The sequence below is a fragment of the Petromyzon marinus genome, unplaced genomic scaffold, assembly GCF_048934315.1.
Source record: "Petromyzon marinus isolate PM22_M1 ecotype Great Lakes invasive population unplaced genomic scaffold, UKy_Petmar_22M1.pri1.0 PM_Scaffold_79, whole genome shotgun sequence".
In the NCBI taxonomy this organism is placed as follows: domain Eukaryota; kingdom Metazoa; phylum Chordata; class Hyperoartia; order Petromyzontiformes; family Petromyzontidae; genus Petromyzon; species Petromyzon marinus.
Window position 1 is genome coordinate 15,259 of NW_027423687.1, and position 27,135 is coordinate 42,393.

A 27,135-nucleotide genomic window follows, 5' to 3' on the forward strand; every position below is an offset into this window, starting at 1 on the left:
TCACCTAGCCGCTCACTCACCCAGCCACTTGCTCAGCCACTCGCTCACCCACCCACCCACTCACCCACCCACCCGCTCACTCACCCAGCCGCCTGCTCACCCACCCACCCACCCACTCACCCACCCGCTCACCCGCTCACCCACTCACCCACTCACCCACTCACCCACCCACCCGCTCACCCACCCACCCACCCCTCACCCACCCACTCACTCACCCACCCACCCGCTCTTGGAACGGTCAACTCACTCTGAACGGTCTCTCCCTCCCTCGCCGCCCCCCTCCCCCCGGCAGCTGAAGTGTGGTGCGTGTGGCGCCATCGGCCACATGCGCACCAACAAGTGCTGCCCCCTGTACTACCAGACCAACGCGCCCCCCTCCAACCCCGTCGCCATGACGGAGGAGCAGGAGGAGGAGCTGGAGCGCACCGTCATCGCCAACGACAACGAGGAGCTCATCAAGGTGGAGGGGACCAAGATCGTGCTGGGCAAGCAGCTCATAGAGAGGTGACACACACACACACAGACACACACACACACACAGACACACACACAGATACACACACACGCACACACAGACACACACACACAGACACACACAGACACACACAGACACACACACACACACAGACACACACACACACACAGACACACACACACAGACACACACACACAGACACACACAGATACGCACACACGCACACACACACAGACACACACACAGACACATGCACACACACACGCACACACACACAGACACACACACACAGACACACACACAGACACACACACAGACACACGCACACACACACGCACACACACACAGACACAAACACACAACAACAACAACAACAACCGCCATTCGCCACTAAGTGGTGGTGACGTCACCACGACGCTTGTGCCAGGCTATGTGCACCTTGAGGCCACGTGAAGTGTCGAACGTCCACGGGCAAGAGGTCATGGGGCAGACCCAGGTGCCACGGGTCGACTGACTGAGATGACTGAGATGACTGGCTGATGCACCACCTGTGCCCCCTACTGTGCCAACCTGCTGTGCTTTAGCCACCCGGCGCTCCGCTCGTTGTTGTGAGCGTCGCTCTTCCGCCCTCCGTTGTTGTTGGAGGGCGACTGCCTCCAACTGCCCAGCAGCGTCCTTCACGAGCCTCCTCCACAGAGGCCGATCTTGACACCGCTGGTACCGGTCATCGGCAAGTTCACTCAGCTCCACGTCCTCCTGTACCACGTCACTCCATCTCTTCTCTAGCCCGTGCCGCGCCCGTTTAGCCCCCTCGATCAGGCCGAACAAAAGCTGTTTTGGCATGCGGTGGCTGGGCATGCGGGCTACATGACCCAGCCAACGCAGCCTTGCCTGCGGGAGGAGCTCACCGATGGGACCTTGCCCAGATCTTTCAAGGATTTGTGAGCTCCTCACACAATCCAGCCTGGTTAGACCCAGGATGGATCGTAGGCAGGCCAGCCTAATTGTTTCCAACCGGCGAAGATGTTCCATTAGGGGGGTCCACGTTTCGCTAGCGTAGAGAAGGGAGGGAATGACCATGGCCGAGAAGACCTGAAGCTTAGTGTGGAGCGACAGACCAGGTAGCTTCCACACAACGTTACGCAACCGATGAAAAGATATTGCCGCTCGACTGTTTCGGAGTGAGACCTCTGCTGTTAAACTGGAGCCGGTCATAAGTACACTGCCCAGGTATGGGAAACTCTCCACTCTCTCCACAACTGCCCCATCACCGATTGGGAGTTGTGGGGGTGGAGTGTCCGATGGTACAAAATACCCAGGCAGGTGCTTAGTTTTGGTGGGGCTGATGGTAAGGCCCCATTTCTTAGTGGCACGCTCCAGCCTCAGCAGCAGCGTCTCCAACTCCTCCTCTGAATGAGCAGCTATTACCAAATCATCGGCATACATAACGTGGTTGAGCAATAGGGAGCCGTCCCTTGACCGCACCCGGGCATCGATCAGCCTCCCATGATATCTGTACCAAATGGAGATTCCCCCGGTAGAGCTATTGAAGGCTTCATGAACTACGTGGTCAAAATAGATGTTAAATAATGTGGGAGCCGGAGGACATCCCTGTCGCACCCCAAGGTGTACAGGGAATGGCTCTGACTCCCGGCCACGTAGTTTCCCCGGGCCCGCTCACCATCATGAAGGTCCTTAATGATCGTGAGCAGAGGGTCAGGTACTCCAAAAGCACGAAGAACAACCCAGAGCCCAGGCCTACTGATGGTATCATAGGCCTTGACCAGGTCAATAAGGCAGAGATGTAGGTCTTGTTGGAATTCCCTACACCTCTGCTGTAGCAGACGGACATAAAATATGGCATCTGTGCAGGACTGCCCTTTCCTGAAACCACACTGGGGCTCCGCAAGCCTCTCCTCAGTGTGCCTGGCAAGGCGATGTTGAATAATCCTTGCCAGGACCTTTCCCGGCACACTGAGGAGTGAGATGCCCCCGTAGTTGTTACAGTCTGTGCGCTCCCCCTTCTTAAAAAGGGGGACCACCAGGGCATCCTTCCAATCCTGCGGAACCCGTCCAGTGGTCCAGACTGTTGTTATGATGTCATATAGGGCAGTCTGTGCACAAACGCCACCCTCCCTCAGCATTTCGCTTAGGAGATCATCTCTGCCCGCTGCCTTTCCTGGTCTCAGACTCCAGATCGCCTTCAGTACTTCCTCAACAGATGGTACTTCAGCCAGCCACTCACAGGGGGTGACTTATTCCAATATTTGAGGCACCGCAGCCTCAGCAGGGTCATCCTCACTTTGTGCCACGATGTTTTCCTGGCTGAGGGATTTTCCCTCCCGCAGGACCTCACAGAAATGCTCAGCAAATCTGCAAACCTGTTCCTGGGGGTCGGAGATTTGATCACCGTTTGTTCCCCTAATAATGGTCATAGGTGTGGCGCTGCAGGTAACTTTTTTGATGGAGTTAAGTAGAGATTTGTGATCGCGGGCCACTGAGGCAGACTCCATCTCCTCAGCAACCCGCGACCACCACCCATCCTTGCAGCGCCTCATGGCTCTCCGAACCTCCGAGCGAAGGCTGCGGTAAGCCTCCTCATTCTCTGACGTGGGATTCTGTAGCCGATGACAGTGGGCCTGTCGCTTTTTCTCAACTATCCTGAACACCTCCTCTGTCAGCCAGGGTCTCTGGGGAGGTCTGGACCGATTACCCAAAGCAGCCATTGCAGCTGCATGAGTCACAGTCCTAAACCTCGCCCATTTACCCTCGACATCAGGAGGAGTGGGGGATGATGCCAATCCCAGCTGCAATCAATGATGAAATTCTCGCTTGCAACTTTCATCAGATAACTAAGACCAGGCCACTTTAGGTTGGAATGGGGTCCTGGGTGTACACCCACCACCAGAGTGGAAGAATGGCAGGCACATCTTACAGATGACTAGTCGATGGTCAGAGGGCAGATCAGCTCCACGGTAGGTCCTGGTGTCAAGGACATGGGCTCGCATCCGCTGGTCCGTCACTTTGTAGTCCAGCAGATGTTCTTGCTTGGACCCGGCGTGCATCCATGATGTTGTGTGGATGCGCCGATGCCGGAACAGCGTGTTTGTAATTACAAGCCCATGGGCTGCACAAAAATCTATCAGCCTCCTACCATTGTTATTTAGCTAATCTGGCCCATGCCCTCCAATCACTCCAGACCAGGTGCCAGCATCATGACCAACTCGGGCGTTGAAGTCACCCAACATGATAACTCTATCCCGAGGTGCCACTTTAGCCAGCACCTGTGACAGGAGGTCATAGAAGGCATCTGAGTCATTGGCTTTGCCTGCATCCCTCCACGGATGCTCGTCTTCGGTGGGGGCATAAGTAACCACGACCACCACTCCTCGCCTCCGGTTGATGGGAAGTCGAGCCCAAAGTAGCCTGGGGCTTACAGCTTCCCACACCTCACCGCCATGCTCCCACGCCCCCTTCATTCTTTTGTTCAAAAGAAGAGCCACACCCTGTTGTTTGGCAGTCTGCTGCCCCAAGTAGAGGACTGTCCACCCCTCATGGTGGCAGGAGCCACAACCGGTCCACCGGACCTCCTGAATGCCACAGAGATCCAGGCGGTACCGGTCCAGCTCCCGGCAGAGGAGTGGCAGCCTCTCCTCCGTAGTGAGCGTTCGAACATTCCTCGTTGCCATCCGTAGTGACTTTACGTTGTTTCTGGAGGAGCCCCGAGGGTAGAGATTAAATCTCCTGGCTCCGCCAATTGGGGTTTGGCCAGGAGACGTCATAGACGCCTGTCCCCCCGGGGCCTCCGGCACAAGCTTATAAGTTACATATTTCAGTTTAACTCGTGGTTTAGTGGTAATTGAAGGTGGAGGGGTTACCAGCCCCTCGCACCCATTCAGAGCCCCCGTTTAGCCACTGTGGTGGACACAGACGCCATGAGGGGAGGAGCCAATTGGAATTGGCCCCTCCCCCCACAGCGCTGTCCACGACAGAGTTGCCCGTCCGGCACCGCGAGGAGGTAGGGGGTTGTTTTGCTGGACTAGACACAGACACACACACAAAGACACACACAGACACTCACACAACAACAACAACCGCCATTCGCCACCAAGTGGCGGTGACGTCACCACGACGTTTGTGCCAGGCCAGTCACACAGACACACACAGACAGACACACACACACAGACACACACAGACACACACACAGACACACACACAGACACACCTCAAGGTGCACATGGCCTGGCACAAGCGTCGGGGTGACGTCACTGCCACTTAATGACGAATGGCGGTTGTTGTTGTGTGTGTGTGTCTGTGTGTGTGTCTGTGTGTGTGTGTGTCTGTGTGTGTGTGTGTGTGTCTGTGTGTGTGTCTGTGTGTGTGTCTGTGTGTGTCTGTGTATGTGTGTCTGTGTGTGTGTCTGTGTGTGTCTGTGTGTGTGTGTCTGTGTGTGTGTCACAGTGTGTGTGTGTGTGTCTGTGTGTGTGTCTGTGTGTGTCTGTGTGTGTGTGTGTGTGTGTCTGTGTGTGTGTGTGTGTCTGTGTGTGTGTGTAACAGTGTGTGTAACAGTCTGTGTGTGTAACAGTGTGTAACAGTGTGTGTGTGTCTGTGTGTGTCTGTGTGTGTGTAACAGTGTGTGTCTGTGTGTGTCTGTGTGTGTCTGTGTGTCTAACAGTGTGTGTACCAGTCTGTGTGTGTAACAGTGTGTGTAACAGTCTGTGTGTGTGTGTCTGTGTGTGTCTGTGTAACAGTGTGTGTAACAGTGTGTGTGTAACAGTGTGTAACAGTGTGTGTGTGTAGCAGTGTGTAACAGTGTGTGTGTGTAACAGTGTGTGTCTGTGTGTGTGTCTGTGTGTGTGTAACAGTGTGTGTAACAGTGTGTGTGTGTGTAACAGTGTGTGTCTGTGTGTGTGTCTGTGTGTGTGTAACAGTGTGTGTAACAGTGTGTGTGTAACAGTGTGTGTAACAGTGTGTGTGTAACAGTGTGTGTGTAACAGTGTGTAACAGTGTGTGTGTGTGTGTGTAACAGTGTGTGTGTGTGTAACAGTGTGTAACAGTGTGTGTGTGTGTAACAGTGTGTAACAGTGTGTGTGTGTGTAACAGTGTGTGTGTGTGTAACAGTGTGTAACAGTGTCTGTGTGTGTGTGTAACAGTGTGTGTGTAACAGTGTGTGTGTGTGTAACAGTGTGTAACAGTGTGTGTGTGTGTAACAGTGTGTAACAGTGTGTGTGTGTGTAACAGTGTGTGTGTGTGTAACAGTGTGTAACAGTGTCTGTGTGTGTGTGTAACAGTGTGTGTGTAACAGTGTGTGTGTGTGTAACAGTGTGTAACAGTGTGTGTGTGTGTAACAGTGTGTGTGTGTGTAACAGTGTGTAACAGTGTCTGTGTGTGTGTGTAACAGTGTGTGTAACAGTGTGTGTGTGTAACAGTGTGTAACAGTGTGTGTGTGTGTAACAGTGTGTGTAACAGTGTGTGTGTGTGTAACAGTGTGTAACAGTGTGTGTGTGTGTAACAGTGTGTGTAACAGTGTGTGTCTGTGTGTGTGTCTGTGTGTGTGTAACAGTGTGTGTAACAGTGTGTGTGTAACAGTGTGTAACAGTGTGTGTGTGTAACAGTGTGTGTGTGTAACAGTGTGTGTAACAGTGTGTGTGTGTAACAGTGTGTGTAACAGTGTGTGTGTGTGTGTCAGTGTGTAACAGTGTGTGTGTGTGTGTCAGTGTGTAACAGTGTGTGTAACAGTGTGTGTGTGTAACAGTCTGTGTGTGTGTAACAGTGTGTGTGTGTAACAGTCTGTGTGTGTGTAACAGTGTGTGTGTGTGTAACAGTGTGTGTGTGTAACAGTGTGTAACAGTGTGTGTGTGTAACAGTGTGTGTGTGTGTAACAGTGTGTGTGTGTGTAACAGTGTGTAACAGTGTGTAACAGTGTGTGTGTGTGTAACAGTGTGTAACAGTGTGTGTGTGTAACAGTGTGTAACAGTGTGTGTGTGTAACAGTGTGTGTGTGTGTAACAGTGTGTAACAGTGTGTGTGTAACAGTGTGTGTGTAACAGTGTGTGTGTGTAACAGTGTGTCTGTGTGTGTGTGTGTGTCTGTGTGTGTCTGTGTGTGTAACAGTGTGTAACAGTGTGTGTGTGTAACAGTGTGTAACAGTGTGTGTGTGTAACAGTGTGTAACAGTGTGTATGTGTGTGTAACAGTATGTAACAGTATGTAACAGTGTGTCTGTGTGTGTGTGTGGCTGTGTGTGTGTCTGTGTGTGTCTGTGTGTGTCAGTGCGGACGAGGTACGGCGTCTCTCGCTCGTGCTCAAGTTCCCCAAGCCGCCCGTTCCACAGAAGAAGAAGAAACGGACTCCATCCACTCTGCACTGCGACTACCTCAACGTGCGTCACCTCTACACACTGTACACTACACTGTACACTGCACTATACACTACACTGTACACTACACTATACACTACACTATACACTTCACTATACACTACACTACTATACACTACACTACTATACACTACACTACTATACACTACACTGTACACTACACTATACACTACACTATACACTACACTATACACTGCACTATACACTACACTGTACACTACACTATACACTACACTATACACTACACTATACACTACACTATACACTACACTGTACACTACACTACTATACACTACACTACTATACACTACACTACTATACACTACACTACTATACACTACACTATACACTACACTATACACTTCACTATACACTACACTATACACTGCACTATACACTACACTATACACTACACTATACACTTCACTATACACTACACTGTACACTACACTATACACTACACTATACACTACACTATACACTACACTATACACTACACTGTACACTACACTACTATACACTACACTACTATACACTACACTATACACTACACTACTATACACTACACTATACACTACACTACTATACACTACACTATACACTACACTGTACACTACACTACTATACACTACACTATATACTACACTACTATACACTACACTGTACACTACACTACTATACACTACACTACTATACACTACACTGTATACACTACACTATACACTACACTATACACTACACGATACACTACACTATACACTACACTGTACACTTCACTACTATACACTACACCACTATACACTACACTATATACTACACTACTATACATTACACACTACACTACACACTACACTACACACTACACTACACACTACACTATACACTACACTATACACTACTATACACTACAGTACACACTACACTATACACTACACTACTATACACTATACACTACACTATACACTTTACCATACACTATACACTACACTATACACTACACTCTTCAATACACTGTACACTACACTACACACTATACACTACACTACTATACACTACACTATACACTACACTACTATACACTACACCACTTTACACTACACTATACACTACACTATACACTACTCACTATACACTACACTATACACTACACTATACACTACACTGCACACTATACACTACACTATACACTACACTGCACACTATACACTACACTATACACTACTCTATACACTACTATACACTACACTATACACTACACTACTATACACTACACTATACACGAAACTACACTATACACTACACTGCACACTATACACTACACTATACACTACACTATACACTACACTATACACTACACTATACACTACTCACTATACACTACACTATACACTACACTATACACTACACACTACACTACACACTACACTACACACTACACTACACTATACACTATTATACACTACACACTATACACTACACTATACACTACACTATACACTACACACTATACACTACACACTACACTACACACTATACACTACACACTACACTACACTATACACTACACTACACACTATACACTACACTATACACTACACACTATACACTACACTACACACTATACACTACACTATACACTACACTACACACTATACACTACACACTACACACTACACTACACACTACACTATACACTACACTATACACTACACTACACACTATACAGTACACTACACACTACACTATATACTACACACTATACACTACACTACACACTACACTACACACTATACACTACACTATACACCACTACACACTACACTATACACTACACTACACACTACACTATACACTACACTATACACTACACTATACACTACTATACACTACACTATACACTACACACTACACTACACACTATACACTACACACTACACTACACTGTGTCTGTGTGTGTGGTTGCGAGCAGCGCCCCAACAAGTCGATCCACCGGCGACGCACGGACCCCATGGTGACTCTCTCCACCGTGCTGGAGGGCATCCTCAACGACCTCCGTGACCTTCCCAACGTGAGTCGCCCTCGCACGCGAGCATCTGGGTCACTCGCTCGCTCACTCACTCACTCGCTAGCTCACTCACTAGGTCGCTAGCTAGCTCGCTAGCTCACTCACTCACTCGCTAGCTCACTCACTAGCTAGCTAGCTCACTCACTAGGTCGCTAGCTCACTCGCTAGCTCACTCACTAGCTAGCTAGCTCACTCACTAGCTCACTCACTAGGTCGCTAGCTAGCTCACTAGCTCACTCACTAGCTCACTCACTCACTAGGTCACTCACTAGCTCACTCACTCACTAGGTCACTCACTAGCTCACTCACTCACTAGGTCACTCACTCACTAGGTCACTCACTAGGTCGCTAGCTAGCTCGCTAGCTCACTCACTAGCTCACTCACTCACTAGGTCACTCACTAGCTCACTCACTCACTAGCTAGCTAGCTCACTCACTAGCTCACTCACTCACTAGCTCACTCACTAGCTCACTCACTCACTAGGTCACTCACTAGCTCACTCACTCACTAGCTAGCTAGCTCACTCACTAGCTAGCTCACTCACTAGCTCACTCACTCACTAGCTCACTCACTAGCTCACTCACTCACTAGGTCACTCACTAGCTCACTCACTCACTAGCTAGCTCACTCACTAGCTAGCTCACTCACTAGCTCACTCACTCACTAGGTCACTCACTAGGTCGCTAGCTACCTCGCTAGCTCACTCACTAGCTCACTCACTAGCTCACTCACTAGCTAGTTAACTCACTCACTAGCTCACTCACTAGGTCGCTAGCTCACTCACTAGCTCACTCACTAGCTCACTCACTAGCTCACTCACTAGCTAGTTAACTCACTCACTAGCTCACTCACTAGGTCGTTAGCTAGCTCACTAGCTCACTCACTAGCTCACTCACTAGCTCACTCACTAGGTCGCTAGCTAGCTCGCTAGCTCACTCACTCACTCGCTAGCTCACTGACTAGCTCACTCACTAGCTCATTCACTAGGTCGCTAGCTAGCTCACTAGCTCACTCACTAGGTCGCTAGCTCACTAGCTAGCTAGTTAACTCACTAGCTCGCTAGCTCACTCACTAGCTCACTCACTCACTCACTAGCTAGCTCACTTGGTCACTCACTCGCTAGCTCACTCGCTAGCTAGTTAACTCACTAGCTCGCTAGCTCACTCACTAGCTCATTCACTCACTAGCTCACTCACTAGCTCACTCACTAGCTCACTCACTAGCTCGCTAGCTCGCTCACTAGGTCGCTAGCTAGCTCACACACTCACTCGCTAGCTCACTCACTCACTTACTAGCTCACTCACTCACTAGCTCACTCACTCACTAGCTCACTCACTTACTAGCTCACTCACTCACTTACTAGCTCACTCACTAGCTCACTCACTCGCTAGCTCACTCACTCACTAGCTCACTCACTAGCTCACTCACTCACTAGCTCACTCACTCGCTAGCTCACTCACTAGCTCACTCACTCGCTAGCTCACTCACTCACTAGCTCACTCACTAGCTCACTCACTCACTAGCTCACTCACTCACTAGCTCACTCACTAGCTCACTCACTAGCTCACTCACTAGCTTGCTCATTCACTAGCTCACTCACTCACTAGCTCACTCACTCACTAGCTCACTCACTCGCTCACTAGCTCACTCACTCACTAGCTCACTCACTCACTCATTAGCTCGCTCACTCACTAGCTCACTCACTCACTAGCTCACTCACTCACTAGCTCACTCACTAGCATGCTCACTCACTCACTAGCTCACTCACTAGCTCACTCACTAGCTCACTCACTCACTCACTAGCTCACTCACTAGCTCACTCACTCACTAGCTCACTCACTCACTAGCTCACTCACTAGCTCACTCACTTGCAAGCTCACTTACTAGCTCACTCACTCGCTAGACGTATGGGTGGGTGGGTAGATGTGTCGGTGGGTGTGTGGGTAGACGTGTGGGTGGGTAGACGTGTGGGTGGGTGGGTAGACGTGTGTGTGGGTAGACGTGTGGGTAGACGTGTGTGTGGGTGTATGTGTGTGGGTGGGTAGACGTGTGGGTAGACGTGTGGGTGGGTGTGTGTGTGTGTGGGTGTGTGTGTGTGTGGGTAGACGTGTGTGTGTGGGTGGGTAGACGTGTGGGTGTGTGTGTGTGGGTTTGTGTGTGGATGTGTGTGGGTGTGTGTGTGGGTGTGTGGGTGTGTGTGTGCGTGTGTGTGCGTGTGTGGGTAGACGTGTGCGTGTGTGTGTGTGGGTAGACGTGGGTGTGTGGGTGTGTGTGGGTGTGTGTGTGTGTGTGGGTGGGTGTGGGTGTGTGCGTGTGTGTGCGTGTGTGTGTGGGTGTGGGTGTGTGGGTGTGTGTGCGTGTGTGCGTGCGTGTGTGTGCGTGCGTGTGTGTGTGTGTGCGTGTGTGCGTGTGTGTGTGGGTGGGTGTGTGCGTGTGTGTGTGTGCGTGTGTGCGTGGGTGTGGGTGTGTGGGTATGTGTGCGTGTGTGCGTGTCTGTGTGTGTGTGTGTGTCTGTGTGTGCGTGTGTGTGCGTGTGTGTGCGTGTCTGTGTGTGTGTGGTGTCTGTGTGTGTGTCGTGTGTGTGTGTGTCTGTGTGTGCCTGTGTGTGTGTGTGTGTCTGTGTGGGCGTGTGTGTGTGTGTGGGCGTGTGTGTGTGTGTGTCTGTGTGGGCGTGTGTGTGTGTGTGGGCGTGTGTGTGTGTGTCTGTGTGTGTGTGTCTGTGTGTGTGTGTGTGTGTCTGTGTGTGTGTGTCTGTGTGTGTGTGTCTGTGTGTGTGTCTGTGTGTGTGTGTCTGTGTGTGCGTGTGTGTGCGTGTGTGTGCGTGTCTGTGTGTGTGTGGTGTCTGTGTGTGTGTGTGTGTGGGCGTGTGTGTCGTGTGTGTGTGTGTCTGTGTGTGCCTGTGTGTGTGTGTGTGTGCGTGTGTGTGTGTGTCTGTGTGTGCGTGTGTGTGTGTCTGTGTGTCTGTGTGTGTGTGTCTGTGTGTGTGTGTCTGTGTGTGTGTGTGGTGTGTGTGTGTGTGTCTGTGTGTGTGTATGTGTGTGTGTGTGTGCGCGTGCGTCCGAGCGGACGACGTCCGAGCCGTGCGCCAGACCGACGTCTGCGGGGCCCCTCGTGACGCCGCACCGCTCGACCCCCGTCACCTCCCCACCCTCCCCTACCCCCAGACGTACCCGTTCCACTCGCCGGTGAGCGCCAAGCAGGTGAAGGACTACTACCGCGTGGTCACGCGGCCGATGGACCTGCAGACCATGCGCGAGCACCTCCGTGGCCGCGCCTACCACTCACGTGACGAGTTCCGTGAACACGTGGAGGCCGTGGTGAAGAACAGCGCCACGTACAACGGTAGCCTCGGCTAGCCTGGTGGGACTCCTGGGCTAGGGTGGTGGGACTCCTCGACTAGCGTGGTGGGACTACTTGACTAGCCTGGGGTCATCTTGACTAGCGTGGTGGGACTCCTTGACTAGCGTGGTGGGACAGCTTGACTAGCCTGGTGTCACCTTGGCTAGCCTGGTGGGACTCCTTGGCTATCGTGGGGGACTCCTTGACTAGCCTGGTGGGACTCCTTGGCTATCGTAGTGGGACTCCTCGGCTAGCCTGGTGGGACATCCTCGACTAGCGTGGTGGTGTCATCTTGACTAGCGTGGTGGGACTCCTCGGCTAGCCTGGTGGGACTCCTCGACTAGCGTGGTGGGACTCCTTGGCTAGCCTGGTGGGACTCCTTGACTATCGTGGTGGGACTCCTCGACTAGCCTGGTGTCATCTTGACTAGCGTGGTGGGACTCCTTGACTAGCGTGGTGGGACACCTTGACTAGCGTGGTGGGACTCCTTGACTAGCCTGGTGGGACTCCTTGACTAGCGTGGTGTCGTCTTGACTAGCCTGGGGTCATCTTAAATAGCGTGGTGGTACTCCTTGACTAGCGTGATGGGACTTCTTGACTAGCGTGATGGGACTCCTTGACTAGCATGATGGGACTCCTTGACTAGCGTGATGGGACTCCTTGACTAGCGCGGTGTCGTCTTGACTAGCCTGACTAGCCTGGTGTCAACTCGACTAACGTGGTGGGACTCCTTGACTATTGTGGTGGGACTCCTTGACTAGCGTGGTGGGACAGCTTGACTATCCTGGTGTCACCTTAACTAGCGTGGTGTTACCTTGACTAGCCTGGGTCACCTTGACTACCCTGACCCACTTGACCATCTTGACTACCTTGACCACCTTGACTACCCTGACCACCTTGACCACCCTGACCACCTTGATCACCTTGACTAACTTGACTAACTTGACTATCTTGACCATCTTGACTATCTTGACCCACTTGACCCCCTTTGAGTACCCTGACCACCTTGACCACCTTGACTACCTTGACCCACTTGACTACCCTGACCACCTTGTTCTCTTGACCACCTTGACTACCTTGACCACCCTGACCACTTGACTACCCTGACTACCTTGACTACCCTGACCACCTTGATCACCTTGACTACCCTGACCACCTAGACCACCTTGACTACCTTGACTACCTTGACCACCTTGACTACCTTGACCACCCTGACCACTTGACTACCCTGACTACCTTGACTACCTTGACCATCTTGACTACCCTGACCACCTAGACCACCTTGACTACCTTGACTACCTTGACCACCTTGACTACCTTGACTACCTTGACCACCCTGACCACCTTGACTACCTTGACTACCTTGACCACCTTGACTACCCTGACTACCTTGACCACTTGACCATCTTGACTACCTTGACCACCTTGACCATCTTGATTACCTTGACTAACTTGACCAGCTTGACTACCCTGACCACCTTGACTACCTTGACTACCTTGACCACCTTGACTACCTTGACTAACTTGACTAACTTGACCATCTTGACTACCCTGACCACCTTGACTACCTTGACTACCCTGACCAACTTGACGACCTTGACTACCTTGACTACCTTGACCACCTTGACCACCCTGACTACCTTGACCATCTTGATCATCTTGACCACCTTGACTATCTTGACTACCTTGACTAACTTGACCACCTTGACTACCCTGACCACCGTGACTACCTTGATCAACTTGACTACGCTGACTACCTTTGACCATCTTGACTACCTTGACCACCTTGACTACCTTGACCACCTTGACTACCCTGACCACCTTGACCACCTTGACTACCCTGACCACCTTGACCACCTTGACTACCCTGACCACCTTGACCACCGTGACCACCTTGACTACCTTGACTACCCTGACCAACTTGACCACCTTGACCATCTTGACCATCTTGACCACCTTGACTACCCTGACTACCCTGACTAACTTGACTACCTTGACCTTCTTGACCACCTTGACTACCTTGACCACTTGACTACCCTGACTACCCTGACTACCCTGACTACCTTGACTACCTTGACCACCTTGACCACCTTGACTACCCTGACCACCTTGTACACCTTGACTACCTTGACTACCTTGACTACCCTGACTACCTTGACTACCTTGACTACCTTGACCTACCTTGACTACCCTGACTACCCTGACCTTCTTGACTACCTTGACCACCTTGACTAACTTGACTACCTTGACCACCTTGACTACCCTGACCAACTTGACCATCTTGACCATCTTGACCACCTTGACTACCCTGACTAACTTGACTACCTTGACCACCTTGACCTTCTTGACTACCTTGACTACCTTGACTACCTTGACCACCTTGACCACCTTGACCACCTTGACTACCCTGACCACCTTGACCACCTTGACTACCTTGACCCACTTGACTACCCTGACCACCTTGTTCTCTTGACCACCTTGACTACCTTGACCACCCTGACCACTTGACTACCCTGACTACCTTGACTACCCTGACCACCTTGATCACCTTGACTACCCTGACCACCTAGACCACCTTGACTACCTTGACTACCTTGACCACCTTGACTACCTTGACCACCCTGACCACTTGACTACCCTGACTACCTTGACTACCTTGACTACCTTGACCATCTTGACTACCCTGACCACCTAGACCACCTTGACTACCTTGACTACCTTGACCACCTTGACTACCTTGACTACCTTGACCACCCTGACCACCTTGACTACCTTGACTACCTTGACCACCTTGACTACCCTGACTACCTTGACCACTTGACCATCTTGACTACCTTGACCACCTTGACCATCTTGATTACCTTGACTAACTTGACCAGCTTGACTACCCTGACCACCTTGACTACCTTGACTACCTTGACCATCTTGACTACCTTGACTAACTTGACTAACTTGACCATCTTGACTACCCTGACCACCTTGACTACCTTGACTACCCTGACCAACTTGACGACCTTGACTACCTTGACTACCTTGACCACCTTGACCACCCTGACTACCTTGACCATCTTGATCATCTTGACCACCTTGACTATCTTGACTACCTTGACTAACTTGACCACCTTGACTACCCTGACCACCGTGACTACCTTGATCAACTTGACTACGCTGACTACCTTTGACCATCTTGACTACCTTGACCACCTTGACTACCTTGACCACCTTGACTACCCTGACCACCTTGACCACCTTGACTACCCTGACCACCTTGACCACCTTGACTACCCTGACCACCTTGACCACCGTGACCACCTTGACTACCTTGACTACCCTGACCAACTTGACCACCTTGACCATCTTGACCATCTTGACCACCTTGACTACCCTGACTACCCTGACTAACTTGACTACCTTGACCTTCTTGACCACCTTGACTACCTTGACCACTTGACTACCCTGACTACCCTGACTACCCTGACTACCTTGACTACCTTGACCACCTTGACCACCTTGACTACCCTGACCACCTTGTACACCTTGACTACCTTGACTACCTTGACTACCCTGACTACCTTGACTACCTTGACTACCTTGACCTACCTTGACTACCCTGACTACCCTGACCTTCTTGACTACCTTGACCACCTTGACTAACTTGACTACCTTGACCACCTTGACTACCCTGACCAACTTGACCATCTTGACCATCTTGACCACCTTGACTACCCTGACTAACTTGACTACCTTGACCACCTTGACCTTCTTGACTACCTTGACTACCTTGACTACCTTGACCACCTTGACCACCTTGACCACCTTGACCACCTTGACTACCCTGACCACCTTGACCACCTTGACTACCTTGACCCACTTGACTACCCTGACCACCTTGTTCTCTTGACTACCTTGACTACCTTGACCACCCTGACTATCTTGACTACCTTGACTACCTTGACCACCCTGACTACCTTGACTACCTTGACCACCTTGACTACCCTGACTACCTTGACCACCTTGACTAACTTGACCAGCTTGACTACCCTGACCACCTTGACTACCTTGACTACCTTGACCACCTTGACTACCTTGACTAACTTGACCACCTTGACTACCCTGACCACCTTGACTACCTTGACTACCCTGACCAACTTGACTACCTTGACTACCCTGACTACCTTGACTACCTTGACCACCTTGATCACCCTGACTACTTTGACCACCTTGATCACCTTGACCACCTTGACTCTCTTGACTAACTTGACCACCTTGACTACCCTGACCACCTTGACCATCTTGACCACCTTGACTACCCTGACTACCCTGACTACCCTGACCACCTTGACCACCTTGACTACCTTGACCAACTTGACTACCTTGACCATCTTGACTATCTTGACTACCTTGACTAACTTGACCATCTTGACTACCCTGACCACCGTGACTACCTTGACTACCCTGACTACCTTGACTACCTTGACTACCTTTACTACCCTGACTAGCTTGACTACCTTGACTATCTTGACCAGCTTGACTACCCTGACCACCTTGACCACCTTGACTACCTTGACCACCTTGACCATCTTGACCACCTTGACTAACTTGACTACCTTGACCACCTTGACTACCTTGACCACCTTGATCACCTTGACTATCTTGACTACCTTGACTAACTTGACCACCTTGACTACCCTGACCATCTTGACTACCCTGACTACCTTGACCCTCTTGACTACCTTGACTAACTTGACCACCTTGACTACCTTGACCACCCTGACTACCTTGACCAACTTGACTACCTTGACTACCCTGACTACCCTGACTACCTTGACTACCCTGACCACCCTGACCACCTTGACTACCTTGACTACCCAGACCACCGTGACTACCTTGACTACCCTGACTACCCTGACTACCCTTACCACCTTGACCACCTTGACTACCTTGACCACCTTGACCACCTTGACTACCCTAACTACCTTGACTACCCTGACCATCTTGACCACCTTGACTACCTTGACCACCTTGACTATCTTGACTAACTTGACCACCTTGACTACCCTGACCACCTTGACTACCCTGACCCCTCTTGACTATCTTGACTATCTTGACCACCTTGACTACCCTGATCACCCTGACCACCTTGACTACCCTGACCACCTTGACTACCTTGACCACCCTGACCACCTTGACCGCCTTGACTACCCTGACCACCCTGACCACTTGACTACCCTGACCACCTTGACTACCTTGACCACCTTGACTACCTTGACTATCCTGACTACCTTGACCACCTTGACCACCTTGACTACCTTGACTACCCTGACCACTTGACCTCCTTGCTAACCTTGACTACCCTGATCACCTTGACCTCCTTGACTACCTTGACTACCCTGACCACCTTGATCTCCTTGACTACCTTGACTACCCTGACCATCTTGACTACCTTGACTACCCTGACCACTTTGACCTCCTTGACTACCTTGACTACCCTGACCACCCTGACCACCTTGACTACCCTGACCACCTTGACTACCTTGACCACCCTGACCACCTTGACCGCCTTGACTACCCTGACCACCCTGACCACTTGACTACCCTGACCACCTTGACTACCTTGACCACCTTGACTACCTTGACTATCCTGACTACCTTGACCACCTTGACCACCTTGACTACCTTGACTACCCTGACCACTTGACCTCCTTGCTAACCTTGACTACCCTGATCACCTTGACCTCCTTGACTACCTTGACTACCCTGACCACCTTGATCTCCTTGACTACCTTGACTACCCTGACCATCTTGACTACCTTGACTACCCTGACCACTTTGACCTCCTTGACTACCTTGACTACCCTGACCACCCTGACCACCTTGACTACCTTGACTACCTTGACTACCCTGACCATCTTGACCTCCTTGACTACCTTGACTACCCTGACCAACTTGACCACCCTGACCAACTTGACCATCTTGACCACCTTGACTACCCTGACTACCCTGACTAACTTGACTACCTTGACCACCTTGACCTGCTTGACCACCTTGACTACCTTGACCACTTGACTACCCTGACTACCCTGACCACCCTGACTACCTTGACTACCTTGACCACCTTGACTACCCTGACCACCTTGACTACCTTGACCACCTTGACTACCTTGACTACCCTGACTACCTTGACTACCTTGACTACCCTGACCATCTTGACCTCCTTGACTACCTTGACCTACCTTGACTACCTTGACTAACTTGACTAGCTTGACCACCTTGACGACCTTGACTAACTTGACCACCTTGACTACCCTGACTACCCTGACTACCTTGACCACCTTGACTACCTTGACTACCTTGACCAGCTTGACCACTTGACTACCCTGACCACCTTGACTAACTTGACTACCTTGACCTACCTTGACTACCCTGACTACCCTGACCACCTTGACTAACTTGACTACCTTGACTACCTTGACCACCTTGACTACCCTGACCAACTTGACCACCTTGACCATCTTGACCACCTTGACTACCCTGACTAACTTGACTACCTTGACCACCTTGACCTTCTTGACCACCTTGACTACCTTGACTACCTTGACTACCCTGACTATCTTGACTATCTTGACCACCTTGACTACCTTGACCATCTTGACTACCCTGACCACCTAGACCACCTTGACTATCTTGACTACCTTGACCACCTTGACTACCTTGACTACCTTGACCACCCTGACCATCTTGACTACCTTGACTACCTTGACCACCTTGACTACCCTGACTACCTTGACCACCTTGACCATCTTGACTACCTTGACCACCTTGACCATCTTGATTACCTTGACTACCTTGACCACCTTGACTAACTTGACCAGCTTGACTACCCTGACCACCTTGACCACCTTGACTACCTTGACTAACTTGACTAACTTGACTAACTTGACCATCTTGACTACCCTGACCACCTTGACTACCTTGACTACCCTGACCAACTTGACTACCTTGACTACCCTGACTACCTTGACTACCTTGACCACCTTGACCACCCTGACTACCTTGACCATCTTGATCATCTTGACCACCTTGACTATCTTGACTACCTTGACTAACTTGACCACCTTGACTACCCTGACCACCGTGACTACCTTGATCACCTTGACTACCCTGACTACCTTTGACCACCTTGACCACCTTGACTACCCTGACCACCTTGACCACCTTGACTACCCTGACCACCTTGACCACCGTGACCACCTTGACTACCTTGACTACCCTGACCAACTTGACCACCTTGACCATCTTGACTATCTTGACCACCTTGACTACCCTGACTACCCTGACTAACTTGACTACCTTGACCATCTTGACCTTCTTGACCACCTTGACTACCTTGACCACTTGAATACCATGACTACCCTGACTACCCTGACTACCTTGACTACCTTGACCACCTTGACTACCCTGACCACCTTGTACACCTTGACTACCTTGACTACCTTGACTACCTTGACCACCCTGACTACCTTGACCACCTTGACTACCCTGACCATCTTGACCTCCTTGACTACCTTGACCTACCTTGACCTACTTGACTAACTTGACCAGCTTGACCACTTTGACGACCTTGACTAACTTGACCACCTTGACCACCTTGAACACCTTGACTACCCTGACTACCCTGACTACCCTGACTACCTTGACCACCTTGACTACCTTGACTACCTTGACCACCTTGACCACTTGACTACCCTGACCACCTTGACTAACTTGACTACCTTGACCTACCTTGACTACCCTGACTACCCTGACCTTCTTGACTACCTTGACCACCTTGACTAACTTGACTACCTTGACTACCTTGACCACCTTGACTACCCTGACCAACTTGACCACCTTGACCATCTTGACCACCTTGACTACCCTGACTAACTTGACTACCTTGACCACCTTGACCTTCTTGACTACCTTGACCAACTTGACCATCTTGACCACCTTGACTACCTTGACCACCTTGACTACCCTGACCACCTTGACCACCTTGACTACCTTGGCTACCTTGACCACCTTGACTACCCTGACCACCTTGATCACCTTGACTACCTTGACTACCTTGACCACCCTGACTACCTTGACTACCTTGACTACCTTGACCACCCTGACTACCTTGACTACCTTGACTACCTTGACCACCTTGACTACCCTGACTACCTTGACCACCTTGACTAACTTGACCAGCTTGACTACCCTGACCACCTTGACTACCTTGACTACCTTGACCACCTTGACTACCTTGACTAACTTGACCACCTTGACTACCCTGACCACCTTGACTACCTTGACTACCCTGACCAACTTGACTACCTTGACTACCCTGACTACCTTGACTACCTTGACCACCCTGACTACCTTGACTACCTTGATCACCTTGACCACCTTGACTATCTTGACTACCTTGACTAACTTGACCACCTTGACTACCCTGACCACCTTGACCATCTTGACCACCTTGACTACCCTGACTACCCTGACTACCCTGACCACCTTGACCACCTTGACTACCTTGACTACCTTGACCACCTTGACCACCTTTGCCCCACTTGGCCACCTTGACTAACTTGACCACCTTGACTACCCTAACCACCTTGACTACCTTGACCATCTTGACTATCTTGACTACCTTGACTAACTTGACTAACTTGACCACCTTGACTACCCTGACCACCGTGACTACCTTGATCACCTTAACTACCCTGACTACCTTGACTACCCTGACTACCTTGACTACCTTGACTACCTTTACTACCCTGACTAGCTTGACTACCTTGACTATCTTGACCAGCTTGACTACCCTGACCACCTTGACCACCTTGACTACCTTGACCACCTTGACCACCTTGACCACCGTGACTAACTTGACTACCTTGACCACCTTGACTACCTTGACCACCTTGATCACCTTGACTATCTTGACTACCTTGACTAACTTGACCACCTTGACTACCCTGACCATCTTGACTACCCTGACCACCCTGGTTTCTTGACTACCTTGACTATCTTGACCACCTTGACTATCTTGACTAACTTGACCATTTTGACTACCCTGACTACCTTGACTACCCTGACCACCCTGACCACCCTGACCACCTTGACTACCTTGACTACCTTGATCACCTTGACTATCTTGACTACCTTGACTACCCAGACCACCGTGACTACCTTGATCACCTTGACTACCCTGACTACCTTGACCACCTTGACTACCTTGACCACCTTGACTACCCTGACCACCTTGACCACCTTGACTACCCTGACCACCTTGACCACCGTGACCACCTTGACTACCTTGACTACCCTGACCACCTTGACCAACTTGACTACCTTGAACACCTTGACCACCTTGACTACCCTGACTACCTTGACCACCTTGACTACCCTGACCAACTTGACCACCTTGACTACCTTGACTACCTTGACCACCCTGACTACCTTGACTACCTTGACTACCTTGACCACCTTGACTACCCTGACTACCTTGACCACTTTGACTATCTTGACTACCTTGACCATCTTGACCATCTTGATTACCTTGACTACCTTGACCACCTTGACTACCTTGACTAACTTGACCACCTTGACTACCCTGACCACCTTGACCACCTTGACTACCCTGACCACCTTGACCACCGTGACCACCTTGACTACCTTGACTACCCTGACCAACTTGACCACCTTGACCATCTTGACTATCTTGACCACCTTGACTACCCTGACTACCCTGACTAACTTGACTACCTTGACCATCTTGACCTTCTTGACCACCTTGACTACCTTGACCACTTGAATACCATGACTACCCTGACTACCCTGACTACCTTGACTACCTTGACCACCTTGACTACCCTGACCACCTTGTACACCTTGACTACCTTGACTACCTTGACTACCTTGACCACCCTGACTACCTTGACCACCTTGACTACCCTGACCATCTTGACCTCCTTGACTACCTTGACCTACCTTGACCTACTTGACTAACTTGACCAGCTTGACCACTTTGACGACCTTGACTAACTTGACCACCTTGACCACCTTGAACACCTTGACTACCCTGACTACCCTGACTACCTTGACCACCTTGACTACCTTGACTACCTTGACCACCTTGACCACTTGACTACCCTGACCACCTTGACTACCTTGACCTACCTTGACTACCCTGACTACCCTGACCTTCTTGACTACCTTGACCACCTTGACTAACTTGACTACCTTGACTACCTTGACCACCTTGACTACCCTGACCAACTTGACCACCTTGACCATCTTGACCACCTTGACTACCCTGACTAACTTGACTACCTTGACCACCTTGACCTTCTTGACTACCTTGACCAACTTGACCATCTTGACCACCTTGACTACCTTGACCACCTTGACTACCCTGACCACCTTGACCACCTTGACTACCTTGGCTACCTTGACCACCTTGACTACCCTGACCACCTTGATCACCTTGACTACCTTGACTACCTTGACCACCCTGACTACCTTGACTACCTTGACTACCTTGACCACCCTGACTACCTTGACTACCTTGACTACCTTGACCACCTTGACTACCCTGACTACCTTGACCACCTTGACTAACTTGACCAGCTTGACTACCCTGACCACCTTGACTACCTTGACTACCTTGACCACCTTGACTACCTTGACTAACTTGACCACCTTGACTACCCTGACCACCTTGACTACCTTGACTACCCTGACCAACTTGACTACCTTGACTACCCTGACTACCTTGACTACCTTGACCACCTTGACCACCCTGACTACCTTGACTACCTTGATCACCTTGACCACCTTGACTATCTTGACTACCTTGACTAACTTGACCACCTTGACTACCCTGACCACCTTGACCAACTTGACCACCTTGACTACCCTGACTACCCTGACTACCCTGACCACCTTGACCACCTTGACTACCTTGACTACCTTGACCACCTTTGCCCCACTTGGCCACCTTGACTAACTTGACCACCTTGACTACCCTAACCACCTTGACTACCTTGACCATCTTGACTATCTTGACTACCTTGACTAACTTGACCACCTTGACTACCCTGACCACCGTGACTACCTTGATCACCTTAACTACCCTGACTACCTTGACTACCCTGACTACCTTGACTACCTTGACTACCTTTACTACCCTGACTAGCTTGACTACCTTGACTATCTTGACCAGCTTGACTACCCTGACCACCTTGACCACCTTGACTACCTTGACCACCTTGACCACCGTGACTAACTTGACTACCTTGACCACCTTGACTACCTTGACCACCTTGATCACCTTGACTATCTTGACTACCTTGACTAACTTGACCACCTTGACTACCCTGACCATCTTGACTACCCTGACCACCCTGGTCTCTTGACTACCTTGACTATCTTGACCACCTTGACTATCTTGACTAACTTGACCATTTTGACTACCCTGACTACCTTGACTACCCTGACCACCCTGACCACCCTGACCACCTTGACTACCTTGACTACCTTGATCACCTTGACTAACTTGACTACCTTGACTAACTTGACCACCTTGACTACCCAGACCACCGTGACTACCTTGATCACCTTGACTACCCTGACTACCTTGACCACCTTGACTACCTTGACCACCTTGACTACCCTGACCACCTTGACCACCTTGACTACCCTGACCACCTTGACCACCGTGACCACCTTGACTACCTTGACTACCCTGACCACCTTGACCAACTTGACTACCTTGAACACCTTGACCACCTTGACTACCCTGACTACCTTGACCACCTTGACTACCCTGACTAACTTGACTACCTTGACCATCTTGACCTTCTTGACCACCTTGACTACCTTGACCACTTGACTACCCTGACTACCTTGACTACCTTGACTACCTTGACTACCTTGACTACCCTGACCATCTTGACCTCCTTGACTACCTTGACCTACCTTGACCACCTTGACTAACTTGACCAGCTTGACCACCTTGACGACCTTGACTAACTTGACCACCTTGACCACCTTGACCAGCTTGACCTTCTTGACCAGCTTGACTACCTTGACCACTTGACTACCCTGACTACCCTGACCACCCTGACTACCTTGACTACCTTGACCACCTTGACTACCCTGACCACCTTGACCACCTTGACCATCTTGACTACCTTGACCACCCTGACTACCTCGACTACCTTGACTACCTTGAACCTTTGACTACCCTGACCATCTTGAACTCCTTGACTACCTTGACCTACCTTGACCACCTTGACTAACTTGACCAGCTTGACCACCTTGACGACCTTGACTAACTTGACCACCTTGACCAGCTTGACTACCCTGACTACCCTGACTACCTTGACCACCTTGACTACCTTGACTACCTTGACCACCTTGACCACTTGACTACCCTGAGCACCTTGACTAACTTGACTACCTTGACCTACCTTGACTACCCTGACCAACTTGACTACCTTGACCACCTTGACTACCTTGACTACCTTGACCACCTTGACTACCCTGACCAACTTGACCACCTTGACTATCTTGACTATCTTGACTACCTTGACTACCCTGACTAACTTGACTACCTTGACCACCTTGACCTTCTTGACTACCTTGACTACCTTGACAACCTTGACTACCTTGACCACCTTGACTACCCTGATCACCTTGACTATCTTGACCACCTTGACTACCTTGACCACCTTGACTACCCTGACCACCTTGACCACCTTGACTACCTTGACCACCTTGACCACCTTGACTACCCTGACCACCCTGACCACCCTGACTACCTTGACTACCTTGACCACCCTGACTACCTTGACTACCTTGACTATCTTGACTACCTTGACCACCTTGACCATCTTGATTACCTTGACTACCTTGACCACCCTGACTACCTTGACTACCTTGACTATCTTGACTACCTTGACCACCTTGACCATCTTGATTACCTTGACTACCTTGACCACCTTGACTAACTTGACCAGCTTGACTACCCTGACCACCTTGACTACCTTGACTACCTTGACCACCTTGACTACCTTGACTAACTTGACCACCTTGACTACCCTGACCACCTTGACTACTTGACTACCCTGACCAACTTGACTATCTTGACTACCCTGACTACCTTGACTACCTTGACCACCTTGACCACCCTGACTACCTTGACCACCTTGACTATCTTGACTACCTTGACTAACTTGACCACCTTGACTACCCTGACCACCTTGACCATCTTGACCACCTTGACTACCCTGACTACCCTGACTACCCTGACCACCTTGACCACCTTGACTACCTTGACTACCTTGACCACTTGACCACCTTGACCACCTTGACTACCCTGACCACCGTGACTACCTTGATCACCTTGACTAACTTGACCACCTTGACTACCCTGACCACCGTGACTACCTTGATCACCTTGACTACCCTGACTACCTTGACTACCTTGACTACCCTGACTACCTTGACCACCTTGACTACCTTGACTACCTTGACTACCTTTACTACCTTGACTAACTTGACCACCTTGACTACCCTGACCACCTTGACCACCTTGACTACCTTGACCACCTTTACTACCTTGACCAACTTGACCACCTTGACTACCTTGACCACCTTGACTACCTTGATCACCTTGAAATATCTTGACTACCTTGACTAACTTGACCACCTTGACTACCCTGACCACCTTGACTACCCTGACCACCTTGACTACCTTGATCACCTTGACTACCCTGACTACCTTTGACCATCTTGACTACCTTGACCACCTTGACTACCTTGACCACTTTGACTACCCTGACCACCTTGACCACCTTGACTACCCTGAACACCTTGACCACCGTGACCACTTTGACTACCTTGACTACCCTGACCACCTTGTCAACTTGACTACCTTGACCACCTTGACCATCTTGACTACCCTGACCACCTTGACCACCTTGACTACCCTGACCACCTTGACCACCTTGACTACCTTGACCACCTTGACTACCCTGACCACCTTGACCACCTTGACTACCTTGACTACCTTGACCACCCTGACTACCTTGACTACCTTGACCACCTTCACTACCCTGACTATCTTGACTACCTTGACCATCTTGATTACCTTGACTACCTTGACTAACTTGACCAGCTTGACTACCCTGACCACCTTGACTACCTTGACTACCCTGACCAACTTGACTACCTTGACTACCCTGACTACCTTGACTACCTTGACCACCTTGACCACCCTGACTACCTTGACCACCTTGATCTTCTTGACCACCTTGACTATCTTGACTACCTTGACCACCTTAACTAACTTGACTACCTTGACTACCTTGACCACCTTGACTACCCTGACCAACTTGACCACCTTGACTATCTTGACCACCTTGACTACCCTGACTAACTTGACTACCTTGACCACCTTGACCTTCTTGACCACCTTGACTACCTTGACTACCTTGACCACCTTGACTACCCTGACCACCTTGACCATCTTGACCATCTTGACTACCTTGACCACCTTGACTACCCTGACCACCTTGTCCACCTTGACTACCTTGACTACCTTGACCACCTTGACTACCTTGACTAACTTGACTAACTTGACTAACTTGACCATCTTGACTACCCTGACCACCTTGACTACCTTGACTACCCTGACCAACTTGACTACCTTGACTACCCTGACTACCTTGACTACCTTGACCACCTTGACCACCCTGACTACCTTGACCATCTTGATCATCTTGACCACCTTGACTATCTTGACTACCTTGACTAACTTGACCACCTTGACTACCCTGACCACCGTGAC

The 27,135-nt window shown here is 50.3% G+C and overlaps 1 pseudogene; it reads left to right on the forward strand.

Moving 5' to 3' along the window:
* The window catches only part of LOC142923842 (transcription initiation factor TFIID subunit 1-like), a 91,758-nt pseudogene that overhangs the window by 12,194 nt on the left and 52,429 nt on the right, over positions 1-27,135 (forward strand).